The sequence below is a fragment of the Pezoporus wallicus genome, unplaced genomic scaffold (assembly GCF_028554395.1).
Source record: "Pezoporus wallicus isolate ANWC-B61680 ecotype Strahan unplaced genomic scaffold, APGP_CSIRO_Pwel_v1 contig_2144, whole genome shotgun sequence".
In the NCBI taxonomy this organism is placed as follows: Eukaryota; Metazoa; Chordata; class Aves; order Psittaciformes; family Psittacidae; genus Pezoporus; species Pezoporus wallicus.
The window spans coordinates 39661-58734 of record NW_026640952.1 but is presented as its reverse complement, the minus strand read 5'-3'; positions in this window follow the sequence as shown (position 1 = coordinate 58734).

Genomic DNA, 19074 nt, shown 5'->3' with positions numbered 1-19074 from the left:
ATGTACAAAATCCAATGTGTGGCTTCACAGTTAAAATCATCAGTGTAGCTGCTGATTTAACAGCAATGTTCTGTATTGATGAGGTATTCCACCAGTTCTAGGAAGACAAAAGATAGCCTGCTGATCGACTTCTCACTGTTGGGTCAGAGCTGTAAGAGAAAACTTTCCACAAAATGCTAGCATACTGGAGAGAGACCGGCAGACAATTGAAGCACAAGGGTAAGCAGTGGCAAGAGATTTGGGCATGCTGAAGCTGCAGAAGAATCCTTAAATTAGTAATGAGCAGTATTCCCTCCCTCCATCAAGTGGGTTGAAGTCTGCATTGCTCAGGTTAAAGGTCGGTTTTGGGGATTATTTTTTGTGTGGAGAATACTTCAAAAAAGTTTCCTGTAGCAGCTAACTTGCTCTCTGCAGTCAGAGAATCTTATGATGATTGAAAGGGAGAAGCCAAGAGAGAGTGGGATCATCTTGACTATTGCTTGTTTGTGAAGACTGATGTGATATTTGGGAGATAGACTGGCAGATGTGTGCCAGAGTAAGGCTTAGTGAATAAAACCAAAGGGAGAGACCCTTGCTCTGGAAAGCACGTAGCTGAATTTACCTGCAGGGTCTCATCACTGTGATATGGATGCTTTTAAATGCCCCAGCTGACATGAGGTTTGTGGGGAAGACCTGTTTCCCTTGTTTCCAAGATATCAATGCGTTTTGTTGTTTTTTGTAAAAGAAAAGTATGATGACAAAAAGAAGAAAATACCATACGCAATATATATATTCAAACAAAGAAAATCTGGTGTCTCTGTTCTTTGTTATTCTAGCAGGACGTTGCTGATGTATTTGAAATTGTGTGATCGCTCAGGGCTGTATTCCTGTTGTCTGCTAGAGAAAAAAATGGTACGCTGTTACACATGACATTCCTAAATCACCATGGAGTTTCGGAGCACTTAGACCACATGAAATTTTGTTTTGGCCTATAAACTGCTCTAATGTAAGGGAGAGATGAAACTTACGGGAACAGACTTGAGGTTTGGTGAATGTATACTGGTGTTGGATGGCCTGGGCTGGTGCATGCAGTGACTTGCCTTGGCTGTCAAACTAGTTATGCCCGATAGCAGAAGGGCTGTTGTTCAGACAGATCTTTGCAGATGCCACATGAACCAACTTGCTTGTCTGTGACCTGCTCTGAATGTTTGGCTGTGGTGACCACATGGAGCACCTGTGTGGATTAAGATAAATGATTACAAGTCAGTGTTGTCGTGTCAGCCATCAGAATAAAGATACAGAAAGTATGAAGAAGGTCTGTCTGAGACAAGCCTTTGGCTAGCCCTTGTCTAAGCTGAGTTTCTCTGTAAGGGAATATGTGGAACAGGCTAGTAGGATGAGGATTCGCAGAAGGGAGTGGTTAGTCTCATGCATTTCCAATGGAAGTAAGCAGGGAAAGCAAAGCCTTTGAGTGATTTTGTGTTTTGGGTTTTTATTTTCAGCTTTGAGATTTTGATACTGTTCAGACATGATTGCCATCTATGCTGCAGGCAGTTTATTACAGAGGCAGGGTATCCAATGGCCAGATAATTGGCATAGCTTATTGAGCAAGAAAAGGCCCTTCTGGCGCATAGTGTTCCTTTGGATTTCTTTTCACAGTTACTGAGTACTTTTAATATCACAGCATAAACTCAGTGTCTTTTCCAGAAGTCTGAATAGTAGTTTTTACTCAGAATTTAAACCATCCAGTCTGACCCTCAGGAGCACCTTTCTGCATCTGCCGCCTTCAGACCAGTGCCTGAGTACCAGCACTCAATGCTCAGCCACCAGTCCCCAGCCACCTCTTGTCCCAGTTACTGACAAAGTCTTTGCTGAAAATATAGCTGAACCACAAACTTTGCTGTGAGCTGTGGCTCATATTACTCTCAGCAGCGGCACAGTCTCACCTGAACTTTGTGTGTTTCCAGAATCTTTTCAACTATGAAGTTTCTGTAGCCTTGAGTTTCATCTTCACGCTGAACAGTGTAGATGTATTGTCTGCAACTGTGAAAGAAGTGAATTAAAAATAAATCTAGCCAGGACAGCTGGTAAATGCAAGTGAGTTTTAGCTTTTGTTAAAACTTAAATCTGGGTTTTAGGGAAAAAGGTAAGTAGAAATTTTGAAGACAAACATAAAAAGCATTCTCACTGTAATTTGTAAGCTTGGTTTTTTTAAAGAGCTCATTTGCCATTAATACTGAGCACAGCTGGAACTCTTAAATCCCCATGTTTCTCTCCTATTTTCATCTGTTCCCTCAACCTTATTGTGAACTTAGTGACCTGCAGAAGCCTGGATTTACATGTGTGTGGTTTAAAGGCAAATCCATCTAGGTTGACCTCCTGTATATTATAGACATTTCTGTCTCTCAGAGTCTCCTGAATTATATGTGCTAATAATACATATTTGACTTAAGCATAGCAGTAAGAATGGCCAGACTTGATCTGGAGATAGGAAGATGCACCACTTCTGGCACATTTTATTAAAACAAACTAGAAAGGAGTGGGTGGGAGGGAATGGTGCCTTGCTTTCAGTTTGCCTTTAGGTTCCAACAACTGGTTTGTTAAGTTGTTCTGTGCTAGATTAAAGAGGCCTCTAATAACAGATAGTCTCTCCCTGTGAGGGGGTTTGTGTGTTGTAATTGTCTACCTCTCACATTATTTTTAAGAAATGAAGCCAACTGAGCCCCTAGATTCTCAGCGTAAGATACTTTGTGAGAAGTTTCTGCACCCTTTCCAGTGTTTCTGTATTACTTTGTAAAATCCAGACACCCATGTGTGGAATCTTGCTATTGAGCATGCCAATGCCATATGGAGTTTTCCATTTAATTTTTATCTGCAGACCCTTCCGTCTTCTTTTGGTGAAGGTGCAGACACGTGCAAAGGGAATTTAAGTCAGCTCTTAAAAGCTGTCTTTTTTCAACTTAGAAATCTCTTAGAAGTGCTATACAGCTTTCCCCTCTTCATTTGGTTTCTCAAGTGCCCTAAGGAACCTGTAAACCACAAAATAAATACCATTGCCACATGAGAGGCAAATTCTCTTAATTCCAGGTAGTAGATCAAAAGAGCAATCCCTTTCTGTAATAGTGTGACATGAGAAATGAGTGTTAGGTGCCTGTATATTCTAACTTCTGAATCCTTGTCCAGACCCAGTGTGACCTCTGTGGTGTGGGTGAAGGTGTCTGACTTTGTATTTTGTTGAATGACTTGCATCTCCTGTTTGTGTCAGCTGTGCGCACTTATGGGCCCAGATGACTCTTCTCTCTGCCTTGTCTGCTGTAATATTTACCACTCCCTTATCCTGACTGGTTTTGTCTTTTACCAGATCATTGGTGAAAACCCTGGAGTTTGGTAGAGAGGCAACTTTCCCCGTGTTTATGATTTTTCAGTAACTGCTGGTATCTCCCGGTTATTGGATTCTTTGTCTAACGGATGCATTCTTTTAGTGTATAGCACTGATACAAAGAAAAAATAAATCCATTTATCAGAATGTGAAGTAGATTACAGCTGACTGGTCAGTGAGCTTCATCTGTTCTCTTCCTGGAAGAAGCTGATGCAGGTCAGGTGAGCTTTATGGGGCAGTCTTCCTCCCATGCTCTTTCCTAATTTATTGATGTGGATTTTGCATCTAGAAGTCATTTTCCTCTACTCAGGTTGAAGGAAAGAGCAGATAGCTTTACAGTGTCCCACCAGCTGGGGGCCCAAGGAAAGGGTTATGTGGTGAAGTCTGAAGGAGAGCCTTAACTGTACTCTTGTCCTCAGGGTTTTCCTCATGATTAGCTTCTGGCAGACTCATGCTGCATCTGTGCTGCTGTGCTTGGTGTATGTCATCTATGGAGCTCTGCTGTGTCTCTTCCCCATGTGCAGCTGAGGCAGACTCCAGGTCTTTCAAAGCTTCCTTGAAGAAGGATCCACATATGATGAGAATGTTCATGAGTTTAAATGAAAAGCAATGTTGCGCAGACTCAAACAACTTTCCTTGTCAAATTTGAAAGCTTTTGTCCTTCCTGCTGCAGCTGTAACCGATCGCAGGCAAGCTTCACTGTAGAGTGAGCTGTTTATCTACTACCTGGCTGCCAAAACCAACTTTCCTAGGCTCGCAGTCTTAGTAAAGAAGAGTAACTGTGTCTAGTATGCAAGATAGTTACTCAAAGTGGCATGTGAATGATCTGAGATCATTCATTAAGCTTTCATGCTTGTTTTTGTGTCTGGCTCTTCCATCCACATTTTTCTTTGGTAATGTTTTCTTCCCTCATTGCTTTTCATGACCTCTCAGCAGCCTCGCGTTTGTGCCTAGCCTGTATTTTTTTCTGTGATGCAAAGAAAATCTGCTGCTTTTGCTCTGTGTCAGCAGGTACTGCTATGTTAATTCAGCTGTGTCCCCTTAGTTGCTCTGAGCTAGCTCTATTGGACTTGGTGTTATTTACTCCTTTTCCCTTCCCTTTGGAAATGAATGATGTGATTTAGTTCTGTGACTGCCTTCCCCTTGGCTGTTTTGTCAGGTGTTGGAGGACAGATTGTCAGAACACCAGGTACAGGTGTGTACTCTGAGGTAGTGGAGGCTGTGCAGCTGGAGAAATAAGAAGCTCTGAACTGAGCCCAAAGAAGCCCTAAGAGCTTCGCTCAGATTAAGCAGACACACAAAGCTCTTGTTGAGTACCAGTATTTTAAGCAGGATGCTCCAGTCTCTAAAGCAGTAACAGCTGGATTCCAGTTTCAGGAACGCCTCTGAAGACCTGTGTTGATGTCATGAGAACTCCAAGCTCCAGGCCTGCGCTTTTTGCTCTGTCTCACCTTTCCATGTTGTTGATCATGGTGGTGTTGGATGAGAAGATGTTTCCAGCTGCTAGTCTGGCAGTCCACGTTAGACCTGTACTTCATTTGTTGCTGTGGGTTGGGTGGGCAGATAGGGAGATCTCCGGGCTCACCAGCCCCATGACTATGTATTCACTCCTTGGGAAAGTGGAGCAGATGTGCAATTTATGCTCAGCACATCATTCTTCTGCTGGGGCAGAGTACTTCCAGAGAAAGAAAAGAGAAAGAAGTTTAGCAAAGGCAAGCAGAGTTTTAGAAAAACAGCTGTACTTGTGCTTGAGAGCAGGGTTGCCTATACCTATGGCTGACTACACCTCTGGGAAGAGTTTTAGGGGAAGACCTAGAGTGGATGAGAAAAGAAGGGCTGAAGAAAACATATTTGTTCTTATCCATAGCGAGTGCATGAGGGAAGTGTCCATCTAAAGAAAAGGAAATGAACCTAAAGAAAGGGCTGAACCTAGTTCAGTATGACTGCTGGAGCAGGGGGAAGTCAGGGAACATGGCTGGGGCTGGCTCATTAAACAGTGTTTTCTGGGAATGGAGAAGTAGCAGTGTAAGGTATAAGCCATGCTCGTTTTTCATCTTTGATACAGCCACTTGTTTCATCTACTTCAGTCTAACCAGTAATAAGCACTCGATGAACTGTTAGAGCTACTCTGGATGTTAATAACATTCATGCAAATAGACTAGAAGCTGTCTTTCCCTGAATCACTTAAAATTTGGAGATAATTTTCAAGGTAGATTGCTGACATTAACTGTGAAATGGGAAATAGTCTGAGATAGATGGTTCTGTGGTTTGAATGAATTTAATATTAATTAGTTCAGGAGAATACTTGGGTTCTTATGGGTATTTTTCAAATATAGAATGATTGAGATACTAGCAATTTCATGTGAAAAGTTGTTAGCATGGGCATTCCCAGGTGGAACTGGAGAGTGTATGAAAGATATAACTTGTGTCTCAATTAAATACATAGGGTATGAGGGTGTCCAAATGCAACAAATGTAATAGCGGGTTCACAGTCACCCCAAATGGTCTTTTGCATTTGTTGCTTCTCAGTGTGTTCTAGTAAACGTCTAGATTATTTGAACAGTAAAACGTGGAAGGAAAAGAGATAAAGGAATTGTAATATTTAGGGCTTCTTTCACTTTTTTCTTTCTAAATATAGCAGCTATAGTACAGAGTTTGGAAATGCACTTCAGAAATTTAATTATAAAAGGTCAGTAGTAGTGGATTTTTTTCTTCTTTCATTGTGTATATAATACTCTTCAGAAGGGTTTCTAGTGACCTTGAGAAAACTTGTTGCAGGTCTGCTTGTGCTCCTCCGCTGTTGTCAGCTGATGCACAAAAAGGCACGCTGATCATGCACTCTAATTGCAAATAGAATAGCTTTGGCTGCTATTGTACAAGGGAAGTACTCACATATTCTTGGCTTTGCTGTGTTGGAATCCACGGGAAGAGAGCAGAAATCACGTAAGGAGGAAGGCCAGAAAAGGTGCAGAGTTCCTGCAGAAGCAGGGTGGGTATCAGTGGGACACAGGCGCAGGTGCAGTCTGCTTGGCACAGCAGTCATCACAGTATCACAGTATTCTAGAGATTGGAAGGGACCTCGAAAGATCATCTAGTCCAATCCCCCTGCCAGAGCAGGAACACCTAGATAATGTTACACAGGAATGTGTCCAGGTGAGTTTTGAATGTCTCCAGGGAAGGAGATTCCACAACCTCCCTGGGCAGCCTGTTCCAATGTTCTGTCACCCTCACTGAGAAGAAATTTCTTCTCAAGTTTAAGTGGAACCTCTTGTGTTCCAGTTTGTACCCATTACCCCTTGTCCTATCATTGTTTGCCACTGAGTAGAGCCTGGCTCCATCCTTGTGACACTCCCCCTTTATATATTTATATGCACTAATAAGGTCACTCCTCAGTCTCCTCTTTAAACTATAGAGACCCAGCTCCCTCAGTCTTTCCTCAGAAGGGAGATGCTCCACAGTATCACAGTAACACAGTATGCTAGAGATTGGAAGGGACCTCGAAAGATCATCTAGTCCAATCCCCCTGCCGGAGCAGGAACACCTAGATAATGTTACACAGGAATGCGTCCAGGCGGGTTTTGAATGTCTCCAGGGAAGAAGACTCCACAACCTCCCTGGGCAGCCTGTTCCAGTGTTCCGTCACCCTCACTGAGAAGAAGTTTCTTCTCAAGTTTAAGTGGAACCTCTTGTGTTCCAGTTTGTACCCATTACCCCTTGTCCTATCATTGTTTGCCACTGAGTAGAGCCTGGCTCCATCCTCGTGACACTCCCCTTTTTTATATATTTATAGACACTTATAAGGTCACCCCTCAGTCTCCTCTTCTCCAAACTATAGAGACCCAGCTCCCTCAGTCTTTCCTCATAAGGGAGATGCTCCACTCCCTTAATCATCTTCGTTGTCCTGCGCTGGACTCTCTCCAGCAGCTCCCTGTCCTTCTTGAACTGAGGGGCCCAGAACTGGACACAATATTCCAGATGTGGTCTCACCAGGGCAGAGTAGAGGGGAAGGAGGACCTCTCTCGACCTACTAACCACCGCCCTTCTAATACACCCCAGGATGCCATTGGCCTTCTTAGCCACAAGGGCACAGTGTTGGCTCATGGTCATCCTGTTGTCCACTAGGACCCCCAGGTCCCTCTCCCCTACACTGCTCTCTAACAGGTCGTTCCCCAACCTATACTGGAACCTGGGGTTGTTCCTGCCCAGATGCAGGACTCTACACTTTCCCTTGTTATATTTCATCAAGTTACTCCCTGCCCAACTCTCCAGCCTGTCCAGGTCTCGCTGGATAGCAGCACAGCCTTCTGGCGTGTCAGCCACTCCTCCCAGCTTAGTATCATCAGCAAACTTGCTGATAGTACACTCAATTCCCTCATCTAAATCATTGATGAATATATTAAATAATACTGGTCCCAGTACTGACCCTTGAGGCACTCCACTAGTTACAGGTCTCCAACTAGACTCAGCCCCATAGACTACAACTCTCTGGCTTCTCTCCTTCAGCCAGTTCGCAGTCCACCTCACTACCTGATCATCCAGTCCACACTTCCTCAATTTAGCTGTGAGGATGCTGTGGGAGACTGTGTCAAATGCTTTGCTGAAGTCAAGGTAGACCACATCCACCGCTCTGCCATCATCCATCCTCTGTGTTATTTCCTCATAAAAGGCTAAGAGATTGGTCAAACATGATTTCCCCTTGGTGAAGCCATGTTGACTGCCCCTCATAACCCTCTTATCCTTGATATGCCTTAAGATGGTACCAAGGATAAGGTGTTCCATCACTTTCCCAGGGATGGAGGTGAGGCTGACCGGTCTATAGTTACCCGGGTCCTCCTTCTTGCCCTTTTTGAAGACCGGAGTGACATTTGCTTTCCTCCAGTCCTCAGGCACCTCTCCCGTTTCCCAAGACTTGGTAAAGATCATGGAGAGTGGTCTAGCAATGACTTCCGCCAGTTCCCTCAGCACCCGCGGGTGCATCCCATCTGGACCCATGGATTTATGGATGTCCAGATTGCTCAACTGGTCTCTAACCCATTCCTCATCGACTAAGGCAAACCGCTCCGTCGACCTGACTTTATCTGAGGTCTCAGGGGTACAGAGTTCTTCAGGACTGCCTGCAGCAGAGTAGACAGAGACAAAGAAGGCATTCAGTAACTCTGCCATCTCTGTATCTTCTGTCACCAGGGCACCCATCCCGTTCATCAGTGGGCCTACATTGCCTCTGGTGTTAGTTTTGTCTGCCATGTATTTGAAAAAGCTCTTTTTGCTGTCCTTGACCCTTCTTGCCAGGTTTAATTCTAAGGATGCCTTAGTCCTCCTAGCTGCCTTCCTACATCCTCTAGCAGCAGCCTTATATTCCTCCCAAGTGGCCAGCCCCTCCTTCCATGACCTGTAAACTCTCCTCTTCCACTTGAGCATACCCAGCAATTCCCTATTTAGCCATGCAGGTCTCCTGGCCCTCTTCCTTGACTTCCTACGTGTCAGGATGCTCTGATCTTGAGCTCGGAAAAAGCAATCCTTGAATGCCAGCCAACTATCTTGGGCCCCTTTACCTTCAAACAGCCTTGCCCATGGGATTTCCCCTAGCAATTGCTTGAAAAGGCCAAAGTTTGCCCTGCTAAAGTCCAGGGTTGCAATTCTACTTGCTATTCTACTGGTCCTACCACACAAGATCCTGAATTCCACCATCTCGGTGGAATCCTGAATTCCACCATCTCCCATCCTCTGTGCTGGGAGCTTCTCTGCAGAGACCAAGCTTCTTGTCCCCTTCACCCAAGTCCCTGCAGCAGTGTGGGGCTGAGCTGTCACGCACCACATAGCTGAATTGCAGCAAGAATGCCAGAAAAAGCCAGTTTGTCTGCCAGCCCAGCACTTGAAGATCACAGTTCTGCAAAGAAATTTCAGTCTTGAGTCCTGTTTCTTGAATTGCTGTATCTCTTTGTTTTTTCCCTCGCAGTGGTACCAGCTGTGCCAGTTAACTATAAACCACCGAGGAAGTGTTGTGTAGACATTGCCAACAAATCTGATCAAACTGTTGACTTTCTTCTCATAGTAATTAGAAGGGAGTGTTTGAATCTCTAGTGAAATTACACAGTGCAGTGGTTTTGGGGTCCACTGCATTTCACTTGGAGGTTGAAACAGGACTTCAGATGTTCTTGTGTGAGCATTCAGATATGCAGGGGTGAGAAAGAAAAAGCCTTCCCCATTCTATGGTCAAGTTCTGCTTGCTTGGCAAGCTTTAATTAATCTTTCCTTGAACTGCTGGTATGTCCCATTTTAGCTACTGAATTTGTCGGTAGTGCATAAATACATCATCTGTTTAGGATTTTTATAAGTAAGAGCCCTGAATGAGAACACCTCGTTCTGAAGCTGGGGTGTGAAGCTGGAAAATAAAACCAAACACAATGCAGCACACGGATTTCTGTGGCTGTGATGAAAAAAACCCAAACAACTTATTCAAAATGCTGCTTTAGGGAAACCACTTTACTCTGCTACTGCCGTCTCTAACTGTAATTTTAAGTGCTGGTGTCAGAACGTGTATGCTGCTGTCCCAGGTGAACACGGCATTACGGAGATGTGGGCTGGACGTGAAAGGCACTGACTATGAAAGTGCTAGGGAGGGAGAAAGCTTTGGATAATCCCGAAGACCCCACAGTTTTTGCTAAAGGACGAGATGTGGCCCACCTTGTGGCACTGTTTGTGTGTGCTTCTGTCAGTGCTTTGTGAGTATCTTTGCTGATTCTTAGAGAAGCAGCCCGTACTTTCCCAAAGTGCAGGCTTATTTTTTTTGCATGCCCTTGATTTGAAGTGGTTAAAGAAATTTGTTCTCCTCGGCTTCAACTGACTGAAATAGGTGCTGACAGTCATGATATTTAACATTTTAGAGGTGAGACAGTAGGCTGCCCTTTAATAGGGGCAATCATTTCTGATTCAGAGTTTAACAACAGGGAATACAGAGGATGAATGTCTTGTGCTGAGAAAAGAAAAGCAATGAAAGGTTGGTGTTCCCACCATGCTTCTCCTGGCAGTGGGGGCAGGTGGAGGAGAAAGAAGATGGCAGAGTTGTCTCTCTTGCTTGTCAAATGCTGATTTACTTTAAGAGCACAAAACTAGAAACTGTTCTCTTTTGCTTTGTTGTAGCCTTCTAGTGACTTTTTTCAGTGCCTGAAGTACATGGCTTTTTTTTTTTTTGTTGGGCCATCAAGAAAACATTGTGACCTTTGTGCACCTAACTGAAAGTTTTCTGCCCATCACCAGCTTCTCTGTGTACTGGAGGGACACAAGAACTTTTTCAGGCTGAAATGGAAACCACAAACATGAGGCTAAGTACAGGCAGATGCATTTTTTTTCTGTGAATTTAGCTTTACTGTGTTAATCAGATACGCAACTTGAGAGAGAAAAATGGGGTTTTCACCGTGAGATCTCTATTGCCCTTACTGAGAGGCATAGAAGCAATTATCATCTGTGGGATAGGGAAGGAGTAGCAGGAGGGAAATCCTAGTGTGTCCCAATGCTGTCCCCTTGATTCAGAGATGAATTTTTAATTCCTGGACTTGCCTTTTAACGCTACTCTGCACCTCTCCTTTGTGGTTTAAATCTAACATGTTGAAAGTAGGATGCTTGTTTTGTGAAACCACCAGTAATGGTGTATTTCTGTCATTTAACAACTGCCCTGGTAAATTCTTTCTGATGCATAGTATTTGTGGTTTAGTTCCTAGACTTTTCATGAGGGTGCTTGATATACCTTCTTTATCTGAATATATTTTTGAGTGTGTAGTAGAGTAGGGATAAAAAAAAGAATGAAGTAATACTGTGTACACACAGAAATGACCCATCTATATAATCACTGCATGTTGAAGATACAGTCACTGAGCATTAGTGATTCATTAGCAATTCTCAATTAATTGGTTCCCAAGATGGCAATATCAAGTCAGTTCAGTGCTCTGGGTTATGATCAGTGGCTCATCTAAATACATGTGTTGATGGTGGCTGTTTTATGGGGAAGGGTCAGACAAATGTTCCTGCAAATTGAGAAGCATGAATGCTAAGAAGAATGTGGAGCAAGGAAAATGAGGGATTAATGCGAATGACATGTTGTCACAGTTGGTGAAAGAGATGAGTCAGACTTGGATGTTCTAATAGCTGTTATTGATAAAGGAACTCTTTCTCAAACAGTTGTTAGTATGGTTTAAGCTTCTCATTTGGGTGTCTGTGTGTTTATCCCTAGACTTTAACAACACAGACTGTTCAAGAACTGGTGCTCATGGCCTCTTGTTCACAGCTGCTTGCACGCATGGCTGCATGGAGAGGGTCTGCAGTACAATGGTCTGTGCTAGAATCAGTGACTGACTGTGTTGTTTTCCCTTGGCTAAGGGGTACATATAAATTATTGAAATAACCTTTAAAAAGTAGGAAGAGAGCAGAAGAATAGAGAGCTGCAATATTTTACCCAGCATATCTTCATCTTTGTTAACCAGAATTAGTGGCACATTGGCAGTGTCTAGTTATACACACCAGGAGGAAAATCTGCCTGTCAGTGGAGTTGTCTGTATCAGAGGGGGGCTGTTCTTTTCACCTTTTACTTCCTTCCCTGTCTAAACTGCAGTTTTCTCCTTTTGTGTCAAATAGACATAACTGGACCAAGTGTTTCTTCAGAGTGGAGACTTTGAATAGCTTATCTAAGTGGACAGTGCCACAGCTCTCTAAGCACCTGTATAAAATTTGCTTTTATGTGTAATGGTATTACTTGAAATACTATTATCTTATTGTCTTCTCTTCCACTTCATTAACACATACTCTAAACAAAATACATCCAAGTGTTGAAAGTTGTTGGATCTTGCTGTTGACCTTCTGTCATTGAGGAAGATTGCTAATTTATTCCCATTTTTCTGCCCTCAATCATAAACCAGAATGGTCAAATTGTACTTCTTGCAGCTCAAACAATAATTACTCATCATGGGGAGCTTTAGTAGATGCCTTCCAAAAATAGATGTTGGTCATTAGTTCTCTCCTGCTGTTATATTGATACAATCAGAGCAGTACAATAGAGAATAGAGGATGCTTTTTCTTTGCACTGTAATCATGCAAGGGTGTGCTTAGGATTCTGCTTTCCAGGAGCTATTAATCTGATTTATTAAGAAGGTGAGTGTCCTGGGTTCAGCAGTAGCAGTCATTTTTTCTCCTTCTTAGTAGCTGGTGCAGTGCTGTATTTTTGACTTTCGGCCTGGGAATGGTGCTGATAACACTGATGTTTTTATTTACCACTCAAATGTTTTAGTCTGGCCAAGGACTTTCTGAGCCTCATGCTCTGCCAGGGAGGAGGGGAAGCTGGGAGGAAGCAGAGACAGGACACCTGACCCAAACTAGCCAAAGGGGTATTCCATACCATAGCATGTCATGCCCAGGAGGTAACTGAGAGTTACCTGGAAGGGTTAGGGAACTGCGGGGTTGGACAAGGTATTGGTCGGTGCTCGGTTGGGTGGGGTGGGGCGAGTTATCAGTTGGCGGGTGCTGAGGTGTTGTATTCTCTTCCCTTGTTATTTCCTTTATCATTATTATTATTGGTGGTAGCAGTAGTGATTTGTGTTATACCTTAGTTACTAAACTGTTCTTATCTCAACCCATGGGAGTTGCATTCTTTTGATTCTCCTTCCCATCCCTCCGGGAGCAGGGGGAGGGCAAAAAGGGGGGGGGAGTGAGAGAGCAACTGCATGATTTATGGCTGACTTTGTTTAAACCATGACAGTGAGCAAGGTCTAACTTGCTCAGATTATTATCTGAGCCTTTTAGGTAATGCCTTGTTTAGATAAAACAAACTTGTTTTCCAGTTTTCTGGAGGAAGTGCTGGTCTTACTAAGGCTGCATGTTTTTATTATGTATCCAGTCACTTGAAAGTTCGTCATCTAGGTCTTGTCTTTTGCTGCTCACAGTCCAAATCCCTTTGGGTTCTTTATACCAAAAAGATTGTTGGTAGAATTAGGAATCTGTGATATTAGCTTCCAACTTACAAAAATATTCAATGTTCTTTCCTTGTTTCCTACCACAAGATGTATCTCTGCTCTCTCGTTGTCTCAAGGAGATACCCAGCTCTCACCCCAAAACTCTCTTGCTGAATTGTTCTCCAAGCCATGTTCTGCTTGTCCTCTCAGGCTTTTTACTTTCTTCTCCTATTCTGTGCTGGTTTCTGTGGTGCTTCTCCTGATAGGTTCTTACCTTTATTTATCAAGATTTGTCAGCTAAGCCTCCAGGCATGGAGATGTGCTGCAGGGTGCTGATGTAGCTGGACACGTGTCATTAAATGCAAAGGTTTTTCCAAAGAGAGGGATCCAGTGCTTCCTTCTGCAAGCGAGCTCTGGGTAGAGCCTCTTAATTGCTTCACTGCTCCATGAACTTCAGTTTTTCCTCTTCTCTCACCACCCAGATTTACCAGGAGAAGTAAAACACTTTCTGTTTACAATTCTCCAGGTAACTCCCTGTGCCCTTTTGGAACCTCATACAGTGTTTTCTATGTTCCCGTCCTCCAGAACAGAAGCTGATCTTAAGAGAAAATATGATTTTTGGTTGAGATGCCAGAGGAAAGCTGTACTAATGCTCTAGTGTTTTTGCTGATGTTTTGCAGGTTGGAAGAGTACCAACTCAAAAGACTCTCTCTGGAAGGAGCTGTGTTTCTTTTTAAGGGACTCCTCTGGGCAGTTGTCAGTGCTCAGCTCTTCAAAAAGTCACTGACTGGGTTTTTGTGACTCCCACAAGCTCTGAAATGTTATAGCAGTCAAAGCCAACCCTTTACAGATGGCAATACCCAGAAAGATTCAGAGAGGAGTGATCTAATAATATTGCAGTGAAGCAAGTGGAAGAGCTCCCAACAGGTAGTGCTTTGTCTTCTGGGACAATTTAATAAAGCTATAGCAACCCTTCAGCATTGGGGATGTAATACATGGGGGAGTAATACATTGCTTACAGGTAGTAATCTTATTTCTGTGGAGAGCCAAGTAATTAGTGGTGTTCTAACAGCTCCTTTCCATCTTCAGGTTATTCCACCCCTGTGTCGTGTTCAGAATTGGAGATTGCTAAAGAATATTGGCAGACAAGCTTCTTTTATCCACAAAATGCCCTCTCCTTTCCTTGTCTTTATTGTTCCCTCTTTCAAACATCAACAGTTATGTTAACAGGAAGGTTGGAGGCAAATAAGTAGCTGGCAGTCTTCCTAATGGAGATAGGCTGGAGTCTTTCCTGAATCACAGTAGCACTGCTAAGAGTGGCACAGAGCACATTTTGAGCTCACAGGGTAGCTGAATTTAATGAGGTGAGATATTGCTTATGCTAAATCTACCAGAGCTAAGCAATGTGATGCATACAAATGCTGGAAACGTAGTCTGAGGTTTTAAAATGGCTTTCCTTCCTTCCCTCCCTCCTTCCTTTCTTTCCCAGAACAAAATTGTAAAAATGGTCTGGATTGCAAAACTAGGACTGAAAGAGCTGCTTAGTTGCTGATTCTGGCTTATTTCAAGAAGAAAAATAGAGAGACATCATGGTTGTCTCTTTTATCTGGCTTTAATGCAGTGTCCTTCTGTTAGCCTAGCAATTTTTCCACAAATAAGGGAGAGTGAGAGCAGGTAACAAAGTAGGTTTAACAATTATGGGGATAGATACTACTGTTACAGGGTTTGTTTTTTAATATCTGCCATTGGGTCTTTACTCTGCAGACTATGCAGACTGTTTCTCTGACATCTGTATTATACTTCAATCCATTCTTCTTGTTTGTTTTTGACTGCTGTGAGTTTCCTTTGCTCAGATTGTTCCCAGTTACAGGATTAAAAATGATGTTTTGCAGTTGATATGCCAGCAAGGTGAAACAGTTTGGTAACTGTTACCTTAATTTGTCCCCAGATTTAAATTGTGCAGATTTATTGCAATTTATTATATGCACAAATTGCACAATTGTCTAATTGCACAGATTCATTCTTGGTGTGATTGAAAGGCTGAGGATGTCCTTAGTTATCTGTGAATGGAGGTGAATACTTCAAATTTCAGATCTCAGTCCAACTCATCTGAACTTTAAAGAAGTTTTGATTGCAGTTTCAATCCAAACTCCATTGCTTGGCTTTTTCTGCCTACTTGTTTAAAATGAATCCAGAGTTGAAACACCCTACACATTTCAGGGCAGCTCAAATCTGAATGAGGATTCAGGAGGGGGAGGATGAGGAGGAAGGAGGGAAGCAGTGGGGTTACCTAATTATTCATTTTAATTAAGAGAAATAGGGCAACATGAGTATGATAATCTGAGTTCGTTTTTAGAATATTGCTATTAGGAGATACCTGCACTGGAAGTGGTTCCTTCTCATAGTGACACTTGTTGTAAGCCATTTTATGTTGTGTAAGCCATTTTATCCTGTCATTTTTCATGAAAGTTAAACCAGGACTGATAGTATTTGAAGGCTGTCACTTCTGGCTGACAGCTTCTTCATCTCCATTTTCATGTACTCAGCTTTATGTTGTAAGCGTCCTCTGCAAAGGTTCAGCTAAAATGTACGTAATTCTGCACGTTTGGACTACCCACAGCATCCCTTTATCTGAGAACTATCTGTTTATATGTGCAAGTTATGAGTGTGTGTCTGTGTTTGGTGACAGACTTCAGGATTAATCCTAAAATACCTTCCAGGTTGCAGCTACGTATGCGACTGTTGTAAGCAGTAGGGGTAAGGCCAGCTCAGCATGTGTCAAATTGCATGGTGGCATGTGTCAACAAAACAGCTTTTCTACAGTCACAACTACATTTAGTGCAGGGGCATCTCAGAAAATTGCAGCTGCTGCTGCCTGAACTGGGACTCTAAGGGCTTTACTTTGGCTTCTGCTCCTGAGATCCTCTATTACTCCCCTGTAATGGAGCGGCCATGCAATGCCAGTCCTGTGGATGACACCTCATGCCCCTTGGTTTTGGTACTTGGTCATCTAGAAATGAAGCAGAAGGGATTGGAGCCTTGACAGCACTCTGGTATTGGAAGGGTAGAGGAGATGGAGGCTGGGGCTGGATCTGCATGCCAGTGAAATTTTACTGAATGGAGTTTCTGCAGTGCTCAGAGCAAGCTGTCACTGTCCTCCAAGTTTTCAGGACATGAAAAGAAATTACAGTCTGTATGAGATCATCTACAAAGTGTAGTAGTGCTGCTCACTTACAGCCTGTGAGTCAAAGCCTCATGGGATGCACGTTTGCAGTTTGAGGATCAGCAGGGGCACTGGCAGGGATCACCTCCTACATCACATGTAGGAGCATGTGCATGGTAATGCAGTCTGTGTTGCTGCTGCCAGGGCCTGTTCTGTCCTGTCCCTAGATGTTCTCGTCACTGTCTGAGGCCCTCAGACCTTGCAGAATTCAGATGTACCTCATTGCCCACATTCAACTGGCACCTGGGGTCTTCCTTCTTTCCCTATACATTGTGTTGCTCTCCAAGTCTGGTAGGACACTTTGTCTTTCCTTCATGCCATGCTTCCTAGACCCACAAAACTGTTGCTGTTTCTTAGCACTGAAGTCTGTTCTGTTCCCTGTGTCTTCAAGTATTTTTAAGTGTTCAAAAACCATGTAGATGAGGCCCTCAGTGGTAAGCTTTAGTGGTGGTCTTGGCATCCTGGGATAATGGTTGGACTTGATGACCTTACTGGTCTTTTCCAACCTAGCTGATTCTATGATTCTCCTTTTGCTTCTGAATTCACTGGAGCTTCTGTCCACAGTTCCTATATATTAGGAGAGTGTCCTGGGTTCAGCAGTAGCAGTCATGTTTCTCCTCCTTGGTAGCTGGTGCAGTGCAGTGTTTTGACTTTCGGCTCGGGAACAGAGCTGATAGAGATGTTTTGGTTTGGCCAAGGACTTTGTGAGCCTCATGCTCTGCCAGGGAGGAGGGGAAGCTGGGAGGAAGCAGAGACAGGACACCTGACCCAAACTGACCAAAGAGGTATTCCATACCACAGCACGTCATGCCCAGGATGTAACTGGGAGTGAGCCGGAAGGGCTGGGAGACTGCGGGGTTGGAGGAGGTATCGGTCGGTGCTTGGTCGGGCTGAGGGGGGGCGAGTTATCGGTCAACTGGTGGTGAGGTGTTGTATTCTCTTCCCTTGTTATTTCCTTTATCATTATTATCACTGGTGGTAGCAGTAGTGATTTGTGTTCTACCTTAGTTACTAAACTGTTCTTATCTCAACCTGTGGGAGTTGCATTCTTTTGATTCTCCTCTCCGTCCCTCCGAGAGCAGGGGGAGGGCAAGAAAAGGGGGGGAAGTGAGTGAACGAATTACCTGACTGGGTTTAAACCACGACAGTTCTTTTGGCGCCCAACGTGGGGCACGAAGGGTTGAGATAACGACAGATCTGACTGGATTAATAGTCACTCATCACAATGCTGATTTATTGGGTATCAGAGTTGTTCTTGTTGATCTCACAGCTTCAGACCGTTGTAACTTACGTAGAGCCGGTATTTGCTGTGATAGTGTTTATCAAGTGTGGGGCCTGGGCTAAGGTTCTTGTCTCACTGTGCTTTATGGCAATGGCTTGTAATACGGGTGGCCTCCAGCAGCAGGGAGGGACGGACGTGGCCGTGGACTTGTACCTGGCCGTCCGGCTGCTCTTCACCGTCCTGGCCCTCACCCTACTCTCCATCTTCGTGAGGCTGCGGGGAACTGAGGGGGAGCGGCCCCGGGAGCCGGCGGCTGCTGAAGCGGCCCGGGAGAGCGGCCCCGGGGACCAAGCGGCGGCGGGAGCGGGGCCGGAGGCCGCCAGGGGACGGCTGCCGGTGGAGGAGGCCGGGGCGGTCGAGGAGCAGAAGGAAGCGGCTGCCGAGCAGCAGGATAAGGCGGCGGAGGAGCCGAGCCCCGCGGCAGAGCCGAGCCCCGCGGCCGAGCCGAGCCCCGCGACGGCCGAGAGCATTCCGGCAGCCACCCGCCGAGCCCCAGGAGGATGCAGGAGACCACGCAGCATTTCCCAGCAAGGCAGAGGAGGAAGAGCTGGACTCAGGAAAAGAGAAGCTGGTGGTGGGAGAGCCGGCAAGCACAGCAGCTACACCAGCCCCAGTGACAAGCACAGCAGCATCGTTTGAGAGTTCTGAAGGCTCTGAATGGCCTTTGGGTATCCTTGGGACCTGCCTGCTGATTGTGATGGGGATCAGCATGTTGGCACACACACAGGCTGTGTTCTACCCACAACCATTTTGTCTGATCTCAAAAGTTAAGCAGAGTCAGGTTTGGGTCTTGTCTGGGGTTAGACAACAATATAGGGGGACCAAGAGATTTTCCCCAAGGCTGGAGAGTCATGAGTGGCAGGGTGTGTGGGACAGTATGGGCAAGTATCTAGTCCACTGGGCCCCTCCAGTGCTTTGGAAGCGTCGGAGATGGAAGGCAGCTGTATGGAGTCCCCAGCAACAAGCTGCAGAAACTGCTTAAGGGGACAGTGAATTATTTTAAGCCTGGTGGGCCCATGGCACTTCACGCCACCAGAGCAGAGATGCAACACAGAGATGGACTCATGATCGAGGGGTGGACTTAACAATGGACACTATTGCCCAGGTTATTCACGAGTATGAACACTGCACACAGTCTCTCCTGCTCTGGAAGACTGTTACAAGAGATGGAGCCTGACATGGACCAGATGGACGCAGCAGCTTTATAGGGACTGGTCCATGCACTAAGATAAGAGTGCACCAAGATAAGAGTGATGGTATATTGAAAATGTGG